This window comes from Pristiophorus japonicus, chromosome 2 (genome assembly GCF_044704955.1).
Source record: "Pristiophorus japonicus isolate sPriJap1 chromosome 2, sPriJap1.hap1, whole genome shotgun sequence".
Lineage (NCBI taxonomy): Eukaryota > Metazoa > Chordata > Chondrichthyes > Pristiophoridae > Pristiophorus > Pristiophorus japonicus.
The window spans coordinates 367873047-367893283 of NC_091978.1; the positions used below are offsets into that span (position 1 = coordinate 367873047).

The 20237-nt window shown below is 47.8% G+C and overlaps 1 protein-coding gene across 2 annotated transcripts in view; it reads right to left on the reverse strand.

Moving 5' to 3' along the window:
• Positions 1-75: 75 nt before the first annotated feature.
• Positions 76-20237, reverse strand: part of stpg2 (sperm-tail PG-rich repeat containing 2) — a 438535-nt gene continuing 418373 nt past the window's right edge. For both annotated transcript variants that reach the window (XM_070866156.1, XM_070866147.1), the window contains one exon: positions 76-3165. The gene's annotated coding sequence lies outside the window, so the exon portion shown is untranslated. The remainder of the gene's footprint in view (positions 3166-20237) is intronic.

Sequence of the window (20237 nt, forward strand, 5' to 3'; positions counted from 1 at the left end):
GGGCACACAAATGAATGGGGTGACTTTGTAAAAATAATGAAAAGTGATCCAGTATTTCATTCAACGTCGTGTTTATTGATTATACCACAGATCAATGTATCACAGCAAAGAGAAAGCAACGTGCCCAGTACAGGTACCATTATTTAAATATTTGAAACAAACCCACCCGCCCCCCTATCCGACAACATGTGAAGCGACAGACAAAATAATATCATTTCACCCCACGGCCAGGAAACCAATAACCCGATGAATTTATTGGCGGAAACTCAGTCTCCGCCTCATTCCCACATTCACCGCTGACGCATAAAGTCATCGGGATTTCATCAGTTTCTAATTCAAGTGATTGAAGTGTTTAAATACCGCATTTAACATTCTATCAGAATCCCTTCTAACTTCCATTTAATTAACTTGGAATCTCTAGACTGGGGTGAATTATAAAGATGCCCAACTCTTTCAGTATGAACTTGAGTTCATTTGTGGTATAATGATTTGTTCATATTTATATGTATGTTAAAATGTATTATTTTTGCTTTGTAATTTGCCTTTAGCAATGTATAAAATTACAGCATGTTTGCATTTTTTAAATATATTTGTAGAAGGTTTGGAAGGGATTTGAGGGGAAATGTTTTCACCCAGAGGGTGGTGGGGGTCTGGAACTCACTGCCTGAAAGGGTGGTAGAGACCCCCCCCCCCCCACCATTGTTCCCTCGTCTCTCAGAAATCTGTCTCCAAACTCAGCCAAAGAAGTTCCAAACGCCGGCTAGTCATGTCTGGGTGGATGGAGCATAATTTCAAGTTTTGGAGGGGGTGCGGGGATTTTTTTTTGGGGGGGACACGAATGTTTCTCATGAGCCCACAAAAATACTGCAGCCCCAATGCACCCCCTCCCCCCTCTTACTGCTTACAGAGAATGTACGGCACAGAAACAGGCCATTGGGCCCACCGCTCCGTGCCGGGGTTTATGCCCCACCGCTCCGTGCCGGGGTTTATGCCCCACCGCTCCGTGCCGGGGTTTATGCCCCACCGCTCCGTGCCGGGGTTTATGTCCCACCGCTCCGTGCCGGGGTTTATGCCCCACCGCTCCGTGCCGGGGTTAATGTCCCACCGCTCCGTGCCGGGGTTTATGCCCCACCGCTCTGTGCCGGGGTTTATGCCCCACCGCTCCGTGCCGGGGTTTATGTCCCACCGCTCCGTGCCGGGGTTTATGCCCCACCGCTCCGTGCCTGGGTTTATGTCCCACCGCTCCGTGCCGGGGTTTATGCCCCACCGCTCTGTGCCGGGGTTTATGCCCCACCGCTCCGTGCCGGTGTTTATGCTCCACACCAGCCCCCTCCCACCCTCTCCATCTCACTCCATCACCATATCCTTCTATTCCTTTCCCCCCGCATGTGTTTATCCAGCTTCCCCGTAAATGCATCGATACTATTCACCTCAACCCCTCCCTGTTCCACAATGTCTGGGTAAAATGACCGCTCATTTAAATCTGAGATGAGGAGGAATTTCTTCTCTCAGAGGGTTGTAAATCTGTGGAATTCGCACCTGAGAGCTGTGGAAGCTGGGTCATTGAATAAATTTAAGACAGCGATAGACAGTTTCTTAATCGATAAGGGAATAAGGGGTTATGGGGAGCGGGCAGGGAAGTGGACCTGAGTCCATGATCGGATCAGCCATGATCTTATTAAATGGCGGAGCAGGCTCGAGGGGCCGTATGGCCGACTCCTGCTCCTATTTCTTATGTTATAAAGAGGTTGGTCCTGTTGGGTTTATTTGGTGACACGCTTATATTTATGGCCAGCCTAGTTTTGGACTGCCCACAAGTGGAAACGTCTTCTCTGGTGACCCCCATTTTAGGGACCGCCCCTTGGAACCATCGAATTTCCTGTCCGGAGTTACACGCTGGGACCCATGGGGGTGCTTGACACCTGGGCTTTAATTCTCCTATCGGGACCCGAAACTGAGCCTGGGAGACCAGGCTCCCCGACACGGAGCGCACGTTAAACAATCATAGGCCTAATCCTTCGAGATGGGACTGGGGAAGGGATGGTGTTGGGAGGGGGTAGTGACGATGGGACTGACCCCATGATCTATCGTCTGACTCCAGTGTCTCCACACTGCTGGCACTCTTGGCAAGGATTGAGAAAATAAATTTTTGATGTCCAGGAGGTGAGATGAGACGACCTTTGCTGCTGTCAGAGGGTGGTGAACCTGATCAGGGCGATATGTCTGTGTGGGGGATGAGTAAAATATCGCAAGGCGCTTCACAGCAGCGTTACCAGACTACATTTGACACCGAGGGACATAAGGAGATAGTAGGTCAGGTGCTTAGTCAAAGAGGGAGGTTTTAAGGAGCGTCGTAAAGGAGGAGAGGTAGAGAGGTTTAGGGAGGGAGTTCCAGAGCTCGGGGCCCAGGCAGCTGAAGGCATGGCCACCAATGATGGGGCGAAGGAAGTGGAGGGGAATATACATGAGACCAGAATTGGAGGAGCGCAGAGAGCTCAGAGGGTTCAGGGCTGAAGAGCAAAAGACAGGCGAAGATAGATGGAAAACCAGAGATAGATTTACAGAGAGGCAAAGCACTGAGAAACGCACCAAGGGAGTGGGGAGGGACTCACCGCAGACTGACGGGGACGGAGAGAGTGAGACACTGTCTAATGGAGGCACACAGATTCAGCAATGAAAGTCCGTGGGTGACAATCGGACAGAGGAGCGGGAAGGACGAGTGGGAGAGAAGGACCAGGAGAGAAAGACAGAAAGAACTAGCCCACAGACTGGCAGACAAGCAGAAAAGCAGCCAAAAGGGCAAGAGAGACACAATTTTATTTTAATTATTATTAGTTTCATTCCTGAACAATGACACCGAAGTTTAACTAATAGTATTATTAAAAAGATCAGGACCTCATCTACAGTTTGGTTCCTTCACTTATAGATCTGACTGCTCCAGGGCAACGAATAGATCAGTCAGATGATGGGAAAGCAGGTGAAATAATGGGTGTAAAATGAAGCCAGTGCCAGGTGACACTAACATTGGAAGCTTATGGGAGACAGCTGCTTGTTTCGGAGACTTTCTTGCGTGCGAAGTACTTGGTAAGATTTTGTTTTTGAGCGGCATGAAGAGTCAATGTTTCTCTTTGTCTTCAGAAACTACGCTCCTCTTCATCTGTCTACCTTGATTTAAGAAATCAGAGGGTGAAAATCAAGCTCCACTGATGATCCCTTGGCCTAAGTACTGAGCTGCCAAGCATGCACTCTTTCCCCACAACCACAACAACACAAAAGCAAAATAAAAACAGAGAATGTTAGAAATACTCGGCGGGTCGGGGCAGCATCTGTGGAGAGAGAGACAGAGTCAATGGGCCTGAATTTCCAGTCGGAGGCTGTATCGGACAAACCCCTCCAACTGGAGAATTTTTCCGAAAGTACCTGGTGGACCAGGAGGAGTGTGGGATTCCGGTGAGGAGGCCTTCTCTTCCCGTGCCCTCCCGTCCTCCAGGTTCCCACGGAGACGATGCAGTCACGTGTGACTGCTCAACCAATCAAGTACAGTATTCTCAATTAATAGCAATGGGAACTCCGAATCTATGAGTTCTCATAAGAACATAAGAAATAGGAGCAGGAGTCGGCCATACAGCCCCTCGAGCCTGCTCCGCCATTTAATACGATCATGGCTGATCCGATCATGGACTCAGCTCCACTTCCCAGCCCGCTCCCCATTACCCCTTATTCCCTTATCAGTTAATAAACTGTCTATTTCTGTCTTAAATTTATTCAATGTCCCAGCTTCCACAGCTCTCTGAGGCAGCGAATTCCACAGATTTACAACCCTCTGAGAGAAGAAATTTCTCCTCGTCTCAGTTTTAAATGGGTGGCCCCTTATTCTAAGATTATGCCCCCTAGTTCTAGTCTCCCCCATCAGTGGAAACATCTTCTCTGCATCCACCTTGTCAAGCCCTCTCATAATCTTATACATTTCGATAAGATCATCTCTCATTCTTCTGAATTCCAATGAGTAGAGGACCAACCTCCTCAACCTTTCCTCATAAGTCAACCCCCTCATCACCGGAATCAACCGAGTGAACCTTCTCTGAACTGCCTCAAAAAGCAAGTATATCCTTTCGTAAATATGGAAACCAAAACTGCACGCAGTATTCCAGGTGTGGGCTCACCAATACCTTGTCAACTGTAGCAAGACTTCCCTGCTTTTATACTCCATCACCTTTGCAATGAAGGCCAAGATTCCATTGACCTTCCTGATCACCTGTATACTAACCTTTTATGTTTCATGCACAAGTACCCCCAGGTCTCATTGCTATTAACTGAGAATAAAAAACCCAAACACAATATCACCAAATAAAAAATAAAAAACACACCTCACATAATTAAAATTAATTGAAATTAAAGTTAATAAATATCTTCGAGAATTTTTTTTTTCCGAGTTTTTAAAAAGTTACTTTAATTATGGTTTAAATTAAATTTAATATAGTGGGCAGGGTATTAAACAATAAAATGTGTTTTGTAAATTTTATTCTTTATGTTTTAAGTGCGTTTTAAAACTCTTACACCTGTAAAATTAGGCTATGCCGCTGCTTTTATCAGGCGCAAGAGTCTTGAGGACACTTGCTGGGCAAGATATGGTTAAATCTCGCAATCTTGCCCTTGAAAATGTTCTCGGTCCCGAGATGCGGAGGATCTGTCAAGCATGCATGCGCATTGTGCGCTGTAAACCGGCTTTTGTGATGCCTTCCCGGGTCCGTACACACCCCGTACACACCCCGTACACACTCCACTCCGTACACACTCCGTACACACCCCGTACACACTCCACTCCGTACACACTCGGTATACACCCCGTACACACTCCGTACATACTCTGTACCGACCTGGGGAGGCCGGGATTTCTGGGCCAATGTTTCCGGTCTGTGACCCTCCATTAGAACTGCGAATGTTCGAAATTAAAAAATTCTTCAGGAGCACTGAAAGGGGGAGAGGAAAGGACAAAAGGGAAGGTCTGTGATAGGGTGGAAGGCAGGAGAGATTTGAGAGACAAAAGGGATGCTGGGCCAACTTGAGATGGTAATGGCACAAGTTAAGAAACAAAAAAATGAGTCTAGATGGGGTATGAATGGCGAAATAATGACCAGCTGCCATGGGAAAGAGAGAGAGAGAGAAAAAATACATAAGATTGGGGGCGGGGAGGAGTTTAATTCACTCTCCCCACCCTCCCTCCTCAGCGACTCCTCTGCAAATCCCAGCTCCAGGTTTACTTCCCGCAAAAGAGCCAGGGGCTCTTCAAAGGGGAATTGGATAATTACTTGAAGGATAAATAATTGCAGGGATATGGGGAAAGAGCCGGGGGGAGTGGGATTAACTGGGGCGCTCTTCGAAAGAGCCGGAGTGGACTGGATGGGCCGAATGGCCTCCTTTTTTACTATTCTACAATTTTATTTTCATTCACGGGATATGGGTGTCGCTGGCAAGGCCGGCATTTATTGCCCGTCCCTAATTGCCCTCGAGAAGGTGGTGGTGAGCCGCCTTCTCAACACTGAGTGCCCCGCTGGGCCATTTCAGAGTGCAGTTAAGAATCAACCACATCGCTGTGCATCTGGAGTCACATATAGGCTCGACAGGGTAAGGGCGGCAGATTTCCTTCCCTAAAGGATACTAGTGAAATGGATGGGTTTTTACGACAAACCAATAGTTCCATGGTGATCAATACTGATCCCAGCTTTTTATTCCAGATTTATTTAATTGAATTGTAAATTCCCCAGCTACCGTGGTGGGATTTAAACTCGAGTCTCCAGATCATTAGTCTAGACCTCGGGATTACTCGTCCAGCAACATAACCACTATACTACCGTTCTTAGTCTATGATTCTTTGAACAGCTTACATATAATATTTAGCCTTTACAGTGTGACAGGCCTACAGTAAAGTGTCATTTGTATTGTGTCAACAATTTTCCAACTTTTTTTTTGCAAATTGAGTAAACAAATCCTGTTTGCTGAACAGGCGCTTTAATATGAGTTGATCTTGATGTCCAATCTTCAGCCTTTGAAAGCTGCATGTCGGACATGGGGAGGATTTGAGACGTGTGGTCTCCCTCCAGCAAAAGTCAGCCTCCTAATCCCCTCCTCTGTGACAATCTATTCTTTCAGAGCCCTGACATACTCTGTGTGCGTGCTCCCTCAAATCCAGGCAGCAAAGTAATAAAGTTGGAGGTTCACAGTACGCTATTTAATTGACACGCAGGATTAGGAAGTTAACTCTGCTGACCCTTGACCCCGGAGCCAGACACGATGGCAGTTCATGTTTTCTTTTCTCCCTGCGCCTTGGTCACCTCCTCCCTTTTGCTTTCCCTTCAATATAATGCTCATTAGTTCCGCAATTTGAGACCCCTCAATAATTCAAAAAGGAGCCACTACCAACGCAATCCCTTGCTACTTTGTAGAGACAATTATTGATTCAATAAGGCAGGCGCAGGGTTCTGCGATCAGTGTCACAATAATTTCAGACGTCATATAATCCTTATCAATCATCCTTGCTATGGGAGCATGGTTCTAAAGTTTAGTCGGTTTGTAATGTTAACATTTATATATATATATATATATATCATCATCATCATAAGCCGTCCCTCATATTCGAGGAAGACTTGCTTCCACTCTAAAAGTGAGTTCTCAGCTGACTGTACAGTCCAATACAGGAATTACAGTCTCTGTCACAGGTGGGACAGACAGTGGTTGAAGGAAAGGGTGGGTGGGGAGTCTGGTTTGCCGCACGCTCCTTCCGCTGCCTGCGCTTGGTTTCTGCATGCTCTCGGCGACGAGACTCGAGGTGCTCAGCGCCCTCCCGGATGCTCTTCCTTCACTTAGGGCGGTCTTTGGCCAAGGACTCCCAGGTGTCTGTGGGAATATTGCATTTTATCAAGGAGGCTTTGATGGTGTCCTTGAAAAGTTCCCTCTGCCCACCTGGGGCTCGCTTGCCGTGTAGGAGTTCCGAGTAGAGCGCTTGCTTTGGGAGTCTTGTGTCTGGCATGCGGGCAATGTGGCCCGCCCAACGGAGCTAGTCAAGTGTGGTCAGTGCTTTGATGCTGGGGATGTTGGCCTGGTCGAGGACGTAAATGTTGGTGCGTCTGTCCTCCCGGGGATTTGCAGGATCTTGCGGAGGCTTCGTTGGTGGTATTTTTCCAGCGATTTGAGGTGTCTAATGTATACAGTATATATAAGTACACCCTCAAAGCCTCCTTGAAAAAAGTGCAACATCCCCACCTGGGAATCCCTGGCCCAAGGCCGCTCAAAGTGGAGGAGAAGCATCCGGGAAGGCGCCGAACACCTCGAGTCTCACGCAGGGAGCACGCGGAAGCCAAGCGCAAACAGCGGAAGGAGCGCACGACAACCCAATCCTCCCTCCCACCCATCCCTCCAACCACCATCTGCCCCACCTGTGACAGAGACTGTAGGTTCCGCATTGGACTCCTCAGTCACCTTAGAACTCACATTAGTGTGGAAGCAAGTCATCCTCGACTCCAGCGAACTGCCTAAGAAGATGAAGATATATATGGTGCAACGTCCCGAATCCGGAACTCCGAAAACCGGTATTGTCCAAAAAACGGACATTTTGCGCATAGCTGATAGAGTCAACCGGAATCCGGAATTATTGTTGAAAAACGGACACTTTTGAGGCAAAACACAAAATCCAGCACGGGTTCGCTCAAGGATTCCGGATTTCAGACTACTGATTTTCTCGTCTGAAATCTGGAAAATCCCCAAAACCGGCACGGATTCGTACCTGAGGATTCTGTACATATACACACACATGCATGTATCATCTCATCATAGGCAGTCCCTCGGAATCGAGGAAGACTTGCTTCCACTCTTGTAGTGAGTTCTTTGGTGGCTGAACAGTCACAGGTGGGACAGACAGTCGGCGAGGGAAGGGGTGGATGGGACGGGTTTGCCGCACGCTCCTTCCGCTGCCTGCGCTTGACCTTTTCACGCTCATGGCGTTGAAATTCGAAGAGCTGAACGCTCTCCCAGACGCACTTTCTCCACCTAGGCCGGTCTTTGGCCAGGGACTTCCAGGTGTCAGTGGTGTACAGACCGCCAAACAGTAGTAGTAAGGTTAGGGACAGCATCAAACAAGAAATTAGGGATGCGTGCAATAAAGGTATCATGGGTGATTTTAATCTACATATTGATTGGGCTAACCAAACCGGTAACAATGCGGTGGAAGAGGATTTCCTGGAGTGTATTAGGGATGGTTTTCTAGACCAATATGTCGAGGAACCAACTAGAGAGCTGGCCATCCTAGACTGGGTGATGTGTAATGAGAAAGGACTAATTAGCAATTTTATTGTGCAAGGCCCCTTGGGGAAGAGTGACCATAATATGGTAGAATTCTTTATTAAGATGGAGAGTGACACAGTTAATTCAGAAATTAGGGTCCTGAACTTAAGGAAGGGTAACTTCGATGGTTTGAGCCGTGAATTGGCTAGAATAGACTGGCGAATGATACTTAAAGGGTTGACTGTGGATAGGCAACGGCAAACATTTAAAGATCAAATGGATGAACTTCAGCAATTGTACATCCCTGTCTGGAGTAAAAATAAAACGGGGAAGGTGGCTCAACCGTGGCTAACAAGGGAAATTAAGGATAGTGTTAAATCCAAGGAAGAGGCATATAAATTGGCCGGAAAAAGCAGCAAATCTGAGGACTGGGAGAAATTTAGAATTCAGCAGAGGAGGACAAAGGGTTTAATTAAGTGGGGGAAAATAGAGTATGAGAAGAAGCTTGCTGGGAACATAAAAACTGACTGCAAAAGCTTCCATAGATATGTGAAGAGAAAAAGATTAGTGAAGACAAACGTAGGTCCCTTGCAGTCGGATTCAGGTGAATTTATAATGGGGAACAAAGAAATGGCAGACCAGTTGAACAAATACTTTGGTTCTGTCGTCACGAAGGAAGACACAAATAACCTTGGCGAAGTATTAGGGGACTGAGGGTCTAGTGAGAAGGAGGAACTGAAGGATATCCTTATTAGACGGCAAATTGTGTTCGGGAAATTGATGGGATTGAAGGCCGATAAATCCCCGGGGCCTGATAGTCTGCATCCCAGAGTACTTAAGGAAGTGGCCCTAGAAATAGTGGATGCATTGATGATCATTTTCCAATAGTCTATCGACTCTGGATCAGTTCCTGTGGACTGGAGGGTAGCTAATGTAACACCACTTTACAAAAAGGGAGAGAGAGAGAAAGCAGGTAATTATAGACCAGTTAGCCTGACATCAGTAGTGGGGAAAATGTTGGAATCAATTATTAAGGATGAAATAGCAGTGCAGTTGGAAAGCAGTGACAGGATCGGTCCAAGTCAGCATGGATTTATGAAGGAGAAATCATGCTTGACAAATCTTCTGGAATTTTTTGAGGATGTAACTATTAGAGTGGACAGGGGAGAACCAGTGGATATGGTGTATTGGACTTTCAAAAGGCTTTTGACAAGGTCCCACACAAGAGATTGGTGTGCAAAATCAAAGCACATGGTATTGGTGGTAATATACTGACATGGATAGAAAACTGTTTGGCAGATAGGGAGCAGAGAGTCGGGATAAACGGGTCCTTTTCAGAATGGCAGGCAGTGACTAGTGGAGTGCCGCAGGGCTCAGTGCTGGAACCCCAGCTCTTTACAATATACATCAATGATTTGGATGAAGGAATTGAGTGTAATATCTCCAAGTTTGCAGATGACACTAAACTGGGTGGCGGTGTGAGCTGTGAGGGGGACGCTAAGAGGCTGCAGGGTGACTTGGACAGGTTAGGTGAGTGGGCAAATGCATGGCTGATGTAGTATAATGTGGATAAATATGAGGTTATCCACTTTGGGGGCAAAAACGCGAAGACAGAATATTATTTGAATGGCGGCAGATTAGGAAAAGGTGAGATGCAACAAGACCTGGGTGTCATGGTACATCAGTCATTGAAAGTTGGCATACAGGTACAGCAGGTGGTGAAGAAGGCAAATGGTCGAAGACCTGAAAAGAAAAATCAATGCAAAAAAAAAGACGGAACACCTTCAGGAGACCCCATGCCGGTAAGTCGCTGTAAGAAAAATGTTTTTAAAATGTTCACTCACCTTTTTTTACAGGTCTTCATACTTTGCAGGCCGGGGAGCGGAAGGAGCAGAGTGGCGGGGTACCACTCCAGGGAGCAGCATGGGCTGGAGCAGGAGAGCAACGGCAGTGAAGAGAGACGTCACCAAGATCCAGCTCGGTGATTGGAGCGTGGGCAGGTACAGCAGGAGCGGCGAGGTCGGGTCAAAGGAGCAGCGAGAGATTGTAGAGGGACGTGATCGGGGCCCAGGAGAGGCGAGAGTTCGTGGCCCAGAAGAGCCGAGGGCCCAGGGGCAGCACGGGCCCAGCCCACACTGCGATATGTGAGCGCGCTGGGTCCGTGCATCAGAGCTGGTCTCCAGTCATCCTGGTTAACCCTTGCCACTGGACCAAGACCTAGCTCTGTCAAGCCCGTGTGGTGGCTGGTGTTCAACGGCCACCCCACGTTAAAAAAATCCACGTACAGGCATCTTCCACCCTTCAGGATGTAGTTCGGGACCTGGAATTTCAGGTCCATCATTGAAACACCTGTGAACTTTTTGACGTGGAAGCAAGTTATCCTCGGTATGATGATGATACTTACCGTCGGTCCCTTCCCTTTCTCCCGCCGACTCCCGCCCGCAGGAATCTGGGAGTTCGGCGGGCGGGAGCTCAGTTGTGCCCCTCGGCCGTCCGCTGACGTCAGCGGGAGGTTCCCGGCGGCTCTCCCCTCCCCCCCCCCCCCGCTCCAGACCAGGTCGAAACTGGCACAGGGCGGAACTCGAGGAGGAATGTTAGTGGATCTCGGCGGCAGGCGGCGGTAAGGCCATCAATTTCGTCCCCAGAGATAGGGAGGGGCGAGGCCACAGAGGGATTTGTAAACAAGGATGAGAATCGAAATGACCCATCAGGGCACTTGGCCTCACCACTTCCCGAGGTCACTGCTCTTTGACAGAGTCTACTCATGGAGGTAGAGGCAAACATTGAAGAGTTCTCACCAATTTTGCCAAATGAGTACATGCATAACTGCCGATGTTGAGTAGACAAAGACGCAGTTTCATTACGTAGAGTGGCTGGCTGCAATTTAGAACCAGAGCTCTAATCTGTCTTTTCAGGCGGAACTTTAGGTAATTACAGGTTTTCAAATTGGAATGTTCAGATCTTAGGAAGTCCAAAAGGAGATTCCAGGGGATGGCTCCCAAGGCGATCACATTTCTGTCTGTCATTAAATTCCTTTCAGCATTTCTTGATGTTTCTTGCTGTACACGAGCAGAAAAGACATCATCTGCAATGGCATCCAAAACTCTACCGCTTGTATCACCCAACCCCATTCACCCATCGCCCCTGTGCTCATTGGCCTCTTGCGCATACCTGATTTTCTTTGTTCCATCACTGTGGGTCGTGCCTTCAGCTGCCTGGCCCCTAAGCTCTGGAATTCCCTCCCTAAATCTCGCTACCTCTCGTTCTCTCTTTAAGACGCTCCTTAAAACCTACCTCTTTGACCAAGTCCGCCACAAACTGCGTTCCCTAACCACTGACTCCATCCCTCTGCCTAGCATCAATCTGAGGGTGAACAAGACTGTTCCAAAATGGAAATTAGTTTCCAACCACATATCCGCGGCATAACTAAAACTGCCTTTTTCCACCTTAACATCGCCCGCCTCCGCCCCTACCTCTGCTGCTGAAACCCTCATCCATGCCTTTGTTACCTCTAGACTTGACTACTCCAACTCACTCCTGGCCGGCCTCCCACATTCCACACGACGTAAACTTGAGGTCATCCAACACTCAGCAGCCTGTGTACTAACCCACACCAAGTCACGATCACCCATCACCCCCTGTGCTTTCTGACCTACATTGGTTTCCGGTTAAACAACGCCTCGATTTCAAAATTCTCATCCTTGTTTACGTATCACTCCGTGGCCTCGCCCCCTCCAGATCTCTGTAATCTTTTTCAGCCTCACAACCCCACAAGATGCCTGCGCTCCTCAAATTCTGCCCTCTTGAACATCCCCGATTCTAATCGCTCAACCATTGGTGGACGTGCCTTCAGCTGCCTGGGCCCCAAGCTCTGGAACTCCCTCCCTAAACCCCTCCGCCTCTCTACCTCTCTTTCCTCCTTTAAGACGCTCCTTAAAACCTACCTCTGTGACCAAGCTTTTGATCATTGACCTTAGTTTCTTCTGCAGCTCAGTGTCAAATTTATCTGTTTTGTCTCTAACACTGTTGTGACGCGCCTTGGGATGTTTCACTACATTAAAGGCGCTATATAAATAAGTTATTATTATCTCCTTACATGGCTGTGTCAAATTTTGTTTGATAATCACTTCTGTGAAGTGCCATGGGGCGTTTTTACTATGTTAAAGGTGCTATATAAATGCAAGCTGTTGTTGTTGCTGAACACATGGACCCTGAAATATGGCGGCGTAACTAAGAAGTATGACATTGCCCTCCGAACGGGATCCGCACTCACCCGACTCGAGGCCCCAAGCAAAAACTTGCTTCGAAAGGCTGCGGAGTTGCGCATAGCATAGCGGCCCACGGATCCCAGCGGCGGGCTGTTGTGCATTAGCATACCCTGGGATCACGTGGGGCCAGTGCGCTTTTCCCTCAGCCAATCAGAGGGGGGTGCGTCTTTCCCTCAGCCAATCAGAGGGGTGGCGAGCCTTTCCCTCAGCCAATCGGGGGGGGGGGGGCGCGGTGCGCCTTTCCCTCAGCCAATCAGAGGGGTGGTGCGCCTTTCCCTCAGCCAATCGTGGGAGGGTGGTGCGCCTTTCCCTTAGCCAATCAGGGGCGCGGTGTGCCTTTCCCTCAGCCAATCAGTGAGTGGTGCACCTTTCCCTCAGCCAGTCAGAAGGCTAGTGCGCCTTTCCCTCAGCCAATTAGAGGGGTGGTGAGCCTTTCCCTCAGCCAATCAGGGGGGGAGCGCGGTGCGCCTTTCCCTCAGCCAATCAGAGGGGTGGTGCGCCTTTCCCTCAGCCAATCGGGGGGGGGGGGGGGGGGGGTGGTTGTGGGCGGTGCGCCTTTCCCTCAGCCAATCGTGGGAGGGTGGTGCGCCTTTCCCTCAGCCAATCGGGGGGGGGGGGGTGGTTTGTGGGCGGTGCGCCTTTCCCTCAGCCAATCGTGGGAGGGTGGTGCGCCTTTCCCTTAGCCAATCAGGGGCGCGGTGTGCCTTTCCCTCAGCCAATCAGTGAGTGGTGCACCTTTCCCTCAGCCAATCAGAGGGATAGTGCGCCTTTCCCTCAGCCAATCAGAGGGGCGGTGCGCCTTTCCCTCAGCCAATCAGGGAACAGAAATCTCCGCTGCCCATTCATTATTAGGGCCTGGATTTGAGAAGACCTTTGTGCTGACCTCCTGTTTCTGGTGCACCCCGGCATGCTCGACAGTCGGTGCAGAATTTCAAAATATACAAGAGCGAAATTCTGTGGATGCTGGAGTCTGTAATAAAAACAGAAAATGCTGGAAATCTCAGCGGGTCAGGCAGCAGCTGTGGAGAGAGAAGCAGAGTTAACGTTTCAGGTCGATGACCCTCCGTCAGAACTGGAGAGTGTTTGGAAAGAACGGATTGTTAACCAGCCCTGAAAGGGGGAGGGGAAGAAAGAACAAAAGGGAAGGTCTGTGATAGGGTGGAAGACAGGAGAGATTAGAGAGACAAACGGGACGGTGGTCCAAATTCAAATGGTAATGGCAGGAGTTAGAAACACATTAGTCAAGATAGAGTGTGAATGGTGGGATAATGACCGACTGAAATTAGAGACAAGGAGAAAAATAAAAAGAAAGAAACAGGCTCTGGGGGGGGGGGGGGGAGTGGGAGCCAAAGATTGACAGAGGTTACGCTCTGAAATTGTTGAACTCGATGTTGAGCCCAGAAGGCTGTAAAGTGCCTAATCGAAAGATGAGGTGCTGTTCCTCGAGCTTGCATTATGCTTCATTGGAACAGTGTAGGAGGCCGAGGACGGAGAGGTCAGAGTGGGAATGCAGTGTAGAATTAAAGTGACAGGCGGCCGGAAGCTCAGAATCACACTTGCGGACTGAACGGAGGTGCTCCAGAATTTCATGTATGGCTCGACTTCCAATATTTGGGCCGTGCAAGGGAAAAATTAATCTCTAAATGGTGACAAGCACTTAGTGCTTTGGAACCCGCCATTCCGTTTAAGCAATGTTGCATTTAGCCGTGAACCTGTTACAGGCATGATTTTTAATGCATAAAAAATGAAAGTGCCGCTAAAATTTTAAAATATTCCCAAATCGACCAAGTTCATTAACCTGAAGATTTATGAGAGCCTGTTTTTGGAAACAGTGCAATTAGCACTTGCTGTTCCCAGACGGACAGTTATTTATATTTAATCTTACTTTATCTTAACAGCTTTTTAACTTTGATAGGTTTTAAACCCAATCACTGCACACTGAAAACCATATTTCAAGCTGTTGTTTTTGATGCTTCACCTAATAGTTGAGATATATTTGCCTGCACTTATGCTGCACAAACAGGCCCCTGTGCCTGTTTGTACCAGACGTAAAATCTTTTAACTAATTAATGCACAATTAAAAAGAAAGACTTTCATTTCTATAGCCCCATTCACATCCACCGGGCGTCTCAAAGCGATTTACAGCCAATGAAGTACTTTTGAAGTGTAGTCACTGTTGTAATGTGGGAAACGCAGCAGCCAATTTGCGCACAGCAAGCTCCCACACACAGCAATGTGATAATGACCAGATAATCTGTTTTTTGTGATGTTGATTGAGGGATAAATATTAGCCCCAGGACACTGGGGATAACTCCTCTGCTCTTCTTCAAAATAGTGCCATGGGATCTTTTACATCCACCTGAGAGAGCACACAGGGCCTTGGTTTAATGTCTCATCTGAAAGATGGCACCTCCGACAGTGCAGCACTCCCTCAGTACTGCACTGGAGTGTCAGCCTGGGTTTTCTTTTATGTTCTAGACCCTGGAGTGGGACTTGAACCCACAACCTTCTGACTCAGGGGCGAGAGTGCTGCCCACTGAGCCACAGCTGACACAATTAGCCCAACTCTACGCCAGCACGTTGATTCCATTGGTCAGCTGAAAATGTGCAGCGTAGTCAGAGCGCTGTCGGAACTTGACAGACTGCAAAGTGCGCGAGTTGACGCATGTGCAAGTGCGCGCAGAAATTCCAGACGTGTGGTCCATTTCAAAGGCAGCATAACGGCATAGTCTGAGAGTACTCGGACGGCAAATTCTGGCCCATGGTAAGAAACCGTTGGAGTCCACTTAATAATCCTGCATGGTGCACAAATTGAAAATATATATATATATAGCCTTTGTAACATTTCACTGAAGTTCCTCTGTGTACTCGCTTATGCTCACGTTTAAGTTTGTTCAAAAAAACGGGCATTAAAAATGTTCATATTATTCATCAAAATGTAACTTTATTTGCAGCTGTGGTATTAGGGAAATGTGGAAAATGGCTAGCTCCTTAAGCAGGCCGGAAGAATAGTTCACAAGAGCTTTCACCTAATGGAGGTCTTTAAAATTATGAAGGGACTTGATAGGCGTAGAGAAGATGTTTCCATTTCTCCAAACCTGAGAGCCATCAATATAAGATAATCATAATAAATCCAATGGGGAATTCAGGAGAAACTTCTTTACCCAGAGAGGGGTGAGAATGTGGAACTCGCTGCCACAGGGAGTGGATGAGGCAAATAGTATCGATGCATTTAAGGGGAAGATGGATAAACACATGCGGGGGAAAGGAATAGAAGGATATGGTGATGGGAGGGGGGGAGATGAAGAGGGATGGGAGGGGGCTGGTGTGGAGAAAAGAAAAAAAAAGACTTGCATTTATAGCGCCTTTCACGACCACCGGACATCTCAGCCAATGAAGTGCTTTTGGAGTGTAGTCACTGTTGTAATGTGGGAAACACGGCAGTGTGTTTGCACACAGCAAGCTCCCACAAACAGCAATGTGATAATGACCAGATAATCAGTTTTTGTGATGTTAGTTGAGGGATAAATATTGGCCCAGGACACCGGGGATAACCTGGAGCTTAAACACCGGCACGGACCAGTTGGACTGAACTACTTGTGTCTGTGCTGTACATTCTATGTAATAGCGAACATTACTTGGCAGCTCTAAAGTACCTTTGCAACCACATCTGCTTGTCATCTGATGGTTTGCATAAAGGTGCGGACAATATCTCAATAATAATAGCGCGGTGGGCTCTGAGTAGTGCACACAAAGTGCACCGTGATTTATACACTCCTGGGAATGGCAAAACACTGCGTGCGTGTTATTTCCTTTTGATTAGCTGAAGAAGTAAGGAACCGCTCTTGATGAAAGACTGAGGAAAGCGATGCATGCGCACATAAATAACTGCGGCTGCATTAGTTGCAGACAGTTCAGTGAATGCTTAGTACTATGAGAATGGAACATTTGCGCATTAGATTAATAGGCTGCTTAGGAAAGCACCAGTACAGTATAATTACAGCATGTCATCAGATAAAGCACTGTAAGAGCTAACAATGGCCAGGACTGGAAACTTCTTTGAACTGTCTCATTGGCTAGTCATACCTTTTGTTGCCAATTTAACATTAACCTTGCAAGATCAATGTACTGACTGCGCTAATTTCTTCCCGGCTTAAGAGATTTATAGGACTGGAAAGAGCAGCTAAGCCCACTGCTGAGAACTTGCTGGCTGATTTATTTTCCGTAATAGCACAGGAAACCGACCGCATGAATCACATCAAGCCAGTCCTAGCGCCTTAAAGGACCAGTATCTCCTCGGTAAACCCCAGCAACACACTGGCTGACCAAGGCTCAAACTCTTGCATGTCAGCTGTGGCTCATTGGCAGCACTCTTGCCTCTGAGTCAGAAGGTTGTGGGTTCATAGACCCACTCCAGGAACTTGAGCACATAAATCAAGGCTGACACTCCCAGTGCAGTTCTGAGGGAGTGCTGCACTGTCGGAGGGGCAGTACTGAGGGAGTGCCACACTGTCGGAGGTGCCGTCTTTCAGATGAGATGTTCAACTGAGGCCCTGTCTACCCTCTCAAGTGGATGTAAAAGATCCTGTGGCACTATTTTGAAGGAAAGCAGAGGTGTCCTGGGGCCAATATTTATCCCTCAATCAACATAAGAAAGACAGATTATGGGAACGTAAGAAATAGGAGCAGGAGTAGGCCATAGGGCCCCTCGACCCCACTCTGCACTGGTTGTTATCCGGTCATTATCACATTGCTGCTTGTGGGAGTTTGCTGTGCGCCAATTGGCTGCTGCGTTTCCCACATTTCAAGAGACGACACTTGACATAACAGTAAAGCGTTTTGCGAAGTCCGGTGGTTGTGAAAGGCGCGATGTAAATCTGAGGGGCCAAAATTCATCAACGCACCACCGACGTTGCTATTCTTGATCCGCCCACTGCCACTTTCGAGGTGGCCTGGAGCGGGCAGGAAGGGAGAGCGGCCAGGAACCGCCCGCTGAGGTCAGCGAGTTGAGCAACTGAGCTCCCGCCCGCCGAGATGCCAGATTGATGTGGGCGGGCGTCGGCGGCAGAACAGGGGTGGACTGTTGGCTGGCGGCTGGTCTGGCCCCGCCAGGAAGGATGAATAACCTGAAAAAAAGGCTAGTGAACACTAAAAAAAATTCCACAGCGACTTACCTGCATGGGGTCCCCTGAAGGTCTTCCGCTAGTTTTTTTATTTTTGTACTGCGGAATTTTTTTTCCCAGCTCTTCGACCCTTCTCTGCCTCTGCCGCCGAGAATGAGACCTCCCGCCCGCTGACGCCGAGATTGGCGGCGTACGTCGTCCATTTGCCGCCCGCCGACCTTCGAGGGACCTCGCCGGTGAATATCTCGCCCAAAATACCGTCCGGTACCTCGGCGGCCATCGGCGGCACTTTGGGCGGACGGAGACCTTGACCAAAATCGGCCCCCAAGTCTTTCTTTCCTTCCAACTCTTTTGAGGCTTTTGGTATTTAACGCGTTGGTTCCCCTGCAAAGCTTTCGATCGTTTCAGACTGACATCAGAGCAGCAGCAGACTACTTTATTTACACTGGTGCCGGTACAAAATCTCTGGAACAATGGGCTAGAAATCCGTCTGGGGCGGTGGGGCGACACGGGCAGGTATCGGATCATCCGGCCATTATCGGCAGTGCCTGATATTTAATTCTCTCGATGGGCGAAGGGTCATCGACCTGAACCGTTAACTCAGCTTCTCTCTCGCTCTCTCTCTCTCTCTCTCTCTCTCTCTCTCTCCGCAGATGCTGTCTGACCCGCTGAGTGTGTCTGGCATTTTCTGTTTCAATTTCAGATTTCCCGCATCCGCAATGTTTCGCGTTTATCCAACTATCTCCCAATTTCAGTCTTTAGTTTAAAGCTTCTCTCTCGTACACACAGAAATACACAGAAGCTGCAGGTACATCTCATAGAATCATAGACATTTGCAGCAGGGAAGGAGGCCATTCGGCCCATCATGTCCATGCCGGCCGACAAAGAGCTATCCAGCCTAACAACAACAACCACAACCTATATTTGTATAGCGCCTTTAACATCTTGAAACGTCCCAAGGCACCTCACAGGAGTATTATGAGATTTTAAAAAAATATTTGACACTGAACTTCATAAGTAGAAATTAGCGCAGGTGACCAAAAGTTTGGTCAAAGAGATGGGCTTTAAGGAGCATCTTTGAAGGAGGAAAGAGGGGCGGAGAGGTTTACATAAGAACATAAGAAATAGGAGCAGGAGTAGGCCATATGGCCCCTCGAGCCTGCTCCGCCATTTAATATGATCATGACTGATCTGATCATGGACTCAGGTCCACTTCCCTGCCCAGTCCCCATAACCCCTTATCCCCTTATCGTTTAAGAAACTGTCTATTTCTGACTTAAATTTATTCAATGTCCCGGCTTCCACATCTCTCTGAGGCAGCGAATTCCACAGATCCACAACCCTCTGAGAGAAGAAATTTCTCCTCATCTTAATTTTAAATGGGCAGCCCCTTATTCTAAGATCATGTCCTCTAGTTCTAGTCTCCCCCATCAGTGGAAACATTCTCTCTGCATCCACCTTGTCAAGCCCCCTCATAATCTTCTTATATGCTTCGATAAGATCACTTCTCATTCTTCTGAATTCCAATGAGCAGAGGCCCAACCTACTCAACCTTTCCTCATAAGTCAACATCCTCATCTCCGGAATCAACCTAGTGAACTTTCTCTGAACTGCCTTCAAAGCTAGTATATCCTTTTGTAAATATGGAAACCAAAACTGCACGCAGTATTCCAAGTGTGGCCTCACCAATACCTTATATAGCTGTAGCAAGATTTCCCTGCTTTTATACTCCATCCCCTTTGCATAAAGGCCAAGATACGATTGGCCTTCCTGATCACTTGCTGTACCTGCATACTATCCTTTTGTGTTTCATGTACAAGTACCCTCCAGGTCCCGCTGTACTGCAGCACTTTGCAATCTTTCTCCATTTAAATAATAACTTGCTCTTTGATTTTTTTTTCTGCCAAAGTGCATGACCTCACCCTTTCCAACATTATACTCCATCTGTCAAACTTTTGTCCAACTACTTAGCCTATTATTCTGTCCTCCTCACACATTGCTTTTCCTCCCATCTTTGTATCGTCAGCAAATTTGGCTACATTACACTCAGTCCCTTCCTCCAAGTCGTTTATATAGATTGTAAATAGTTGGGGTCCCAGCACTGATCCCTGCGGCACCCCACTAGTTACTAGTTGCCAACCAGAGAATGAACCATTTATCCCGACTCTCTGTTTTCTGTTAGTTAGCCAATCTTCTATCCATGCTAATATATTACCCCCAACCCCATGAACTTTTATATCTTGTGCAGTAACCTTTTGTGTCATCATCATAAGCAGTCCCTAGGAATCGAGGAAGACTTGCTTCCACTCCTGAAGTGAGTTCTTTGATGGTACCTTGTCAAATGCCTTCTGGAAGTCCAAATACACCACATCCACTGGTTCCCCTTTATCCACCCTGTTCGTTACATCCTTAAAAAACTCCAGCAAATTTGTCAAACATGACTTCCCCTTCATAAATCCATGCTGACTCTGCCTGACCAAATTTTGCTTTTCCAAATGTCCTGCTACTGCAACATTTTCCCAATCACAGATGTTAGGCTAACTGGTCTATAGTTTCCTGCTTTTTGTCT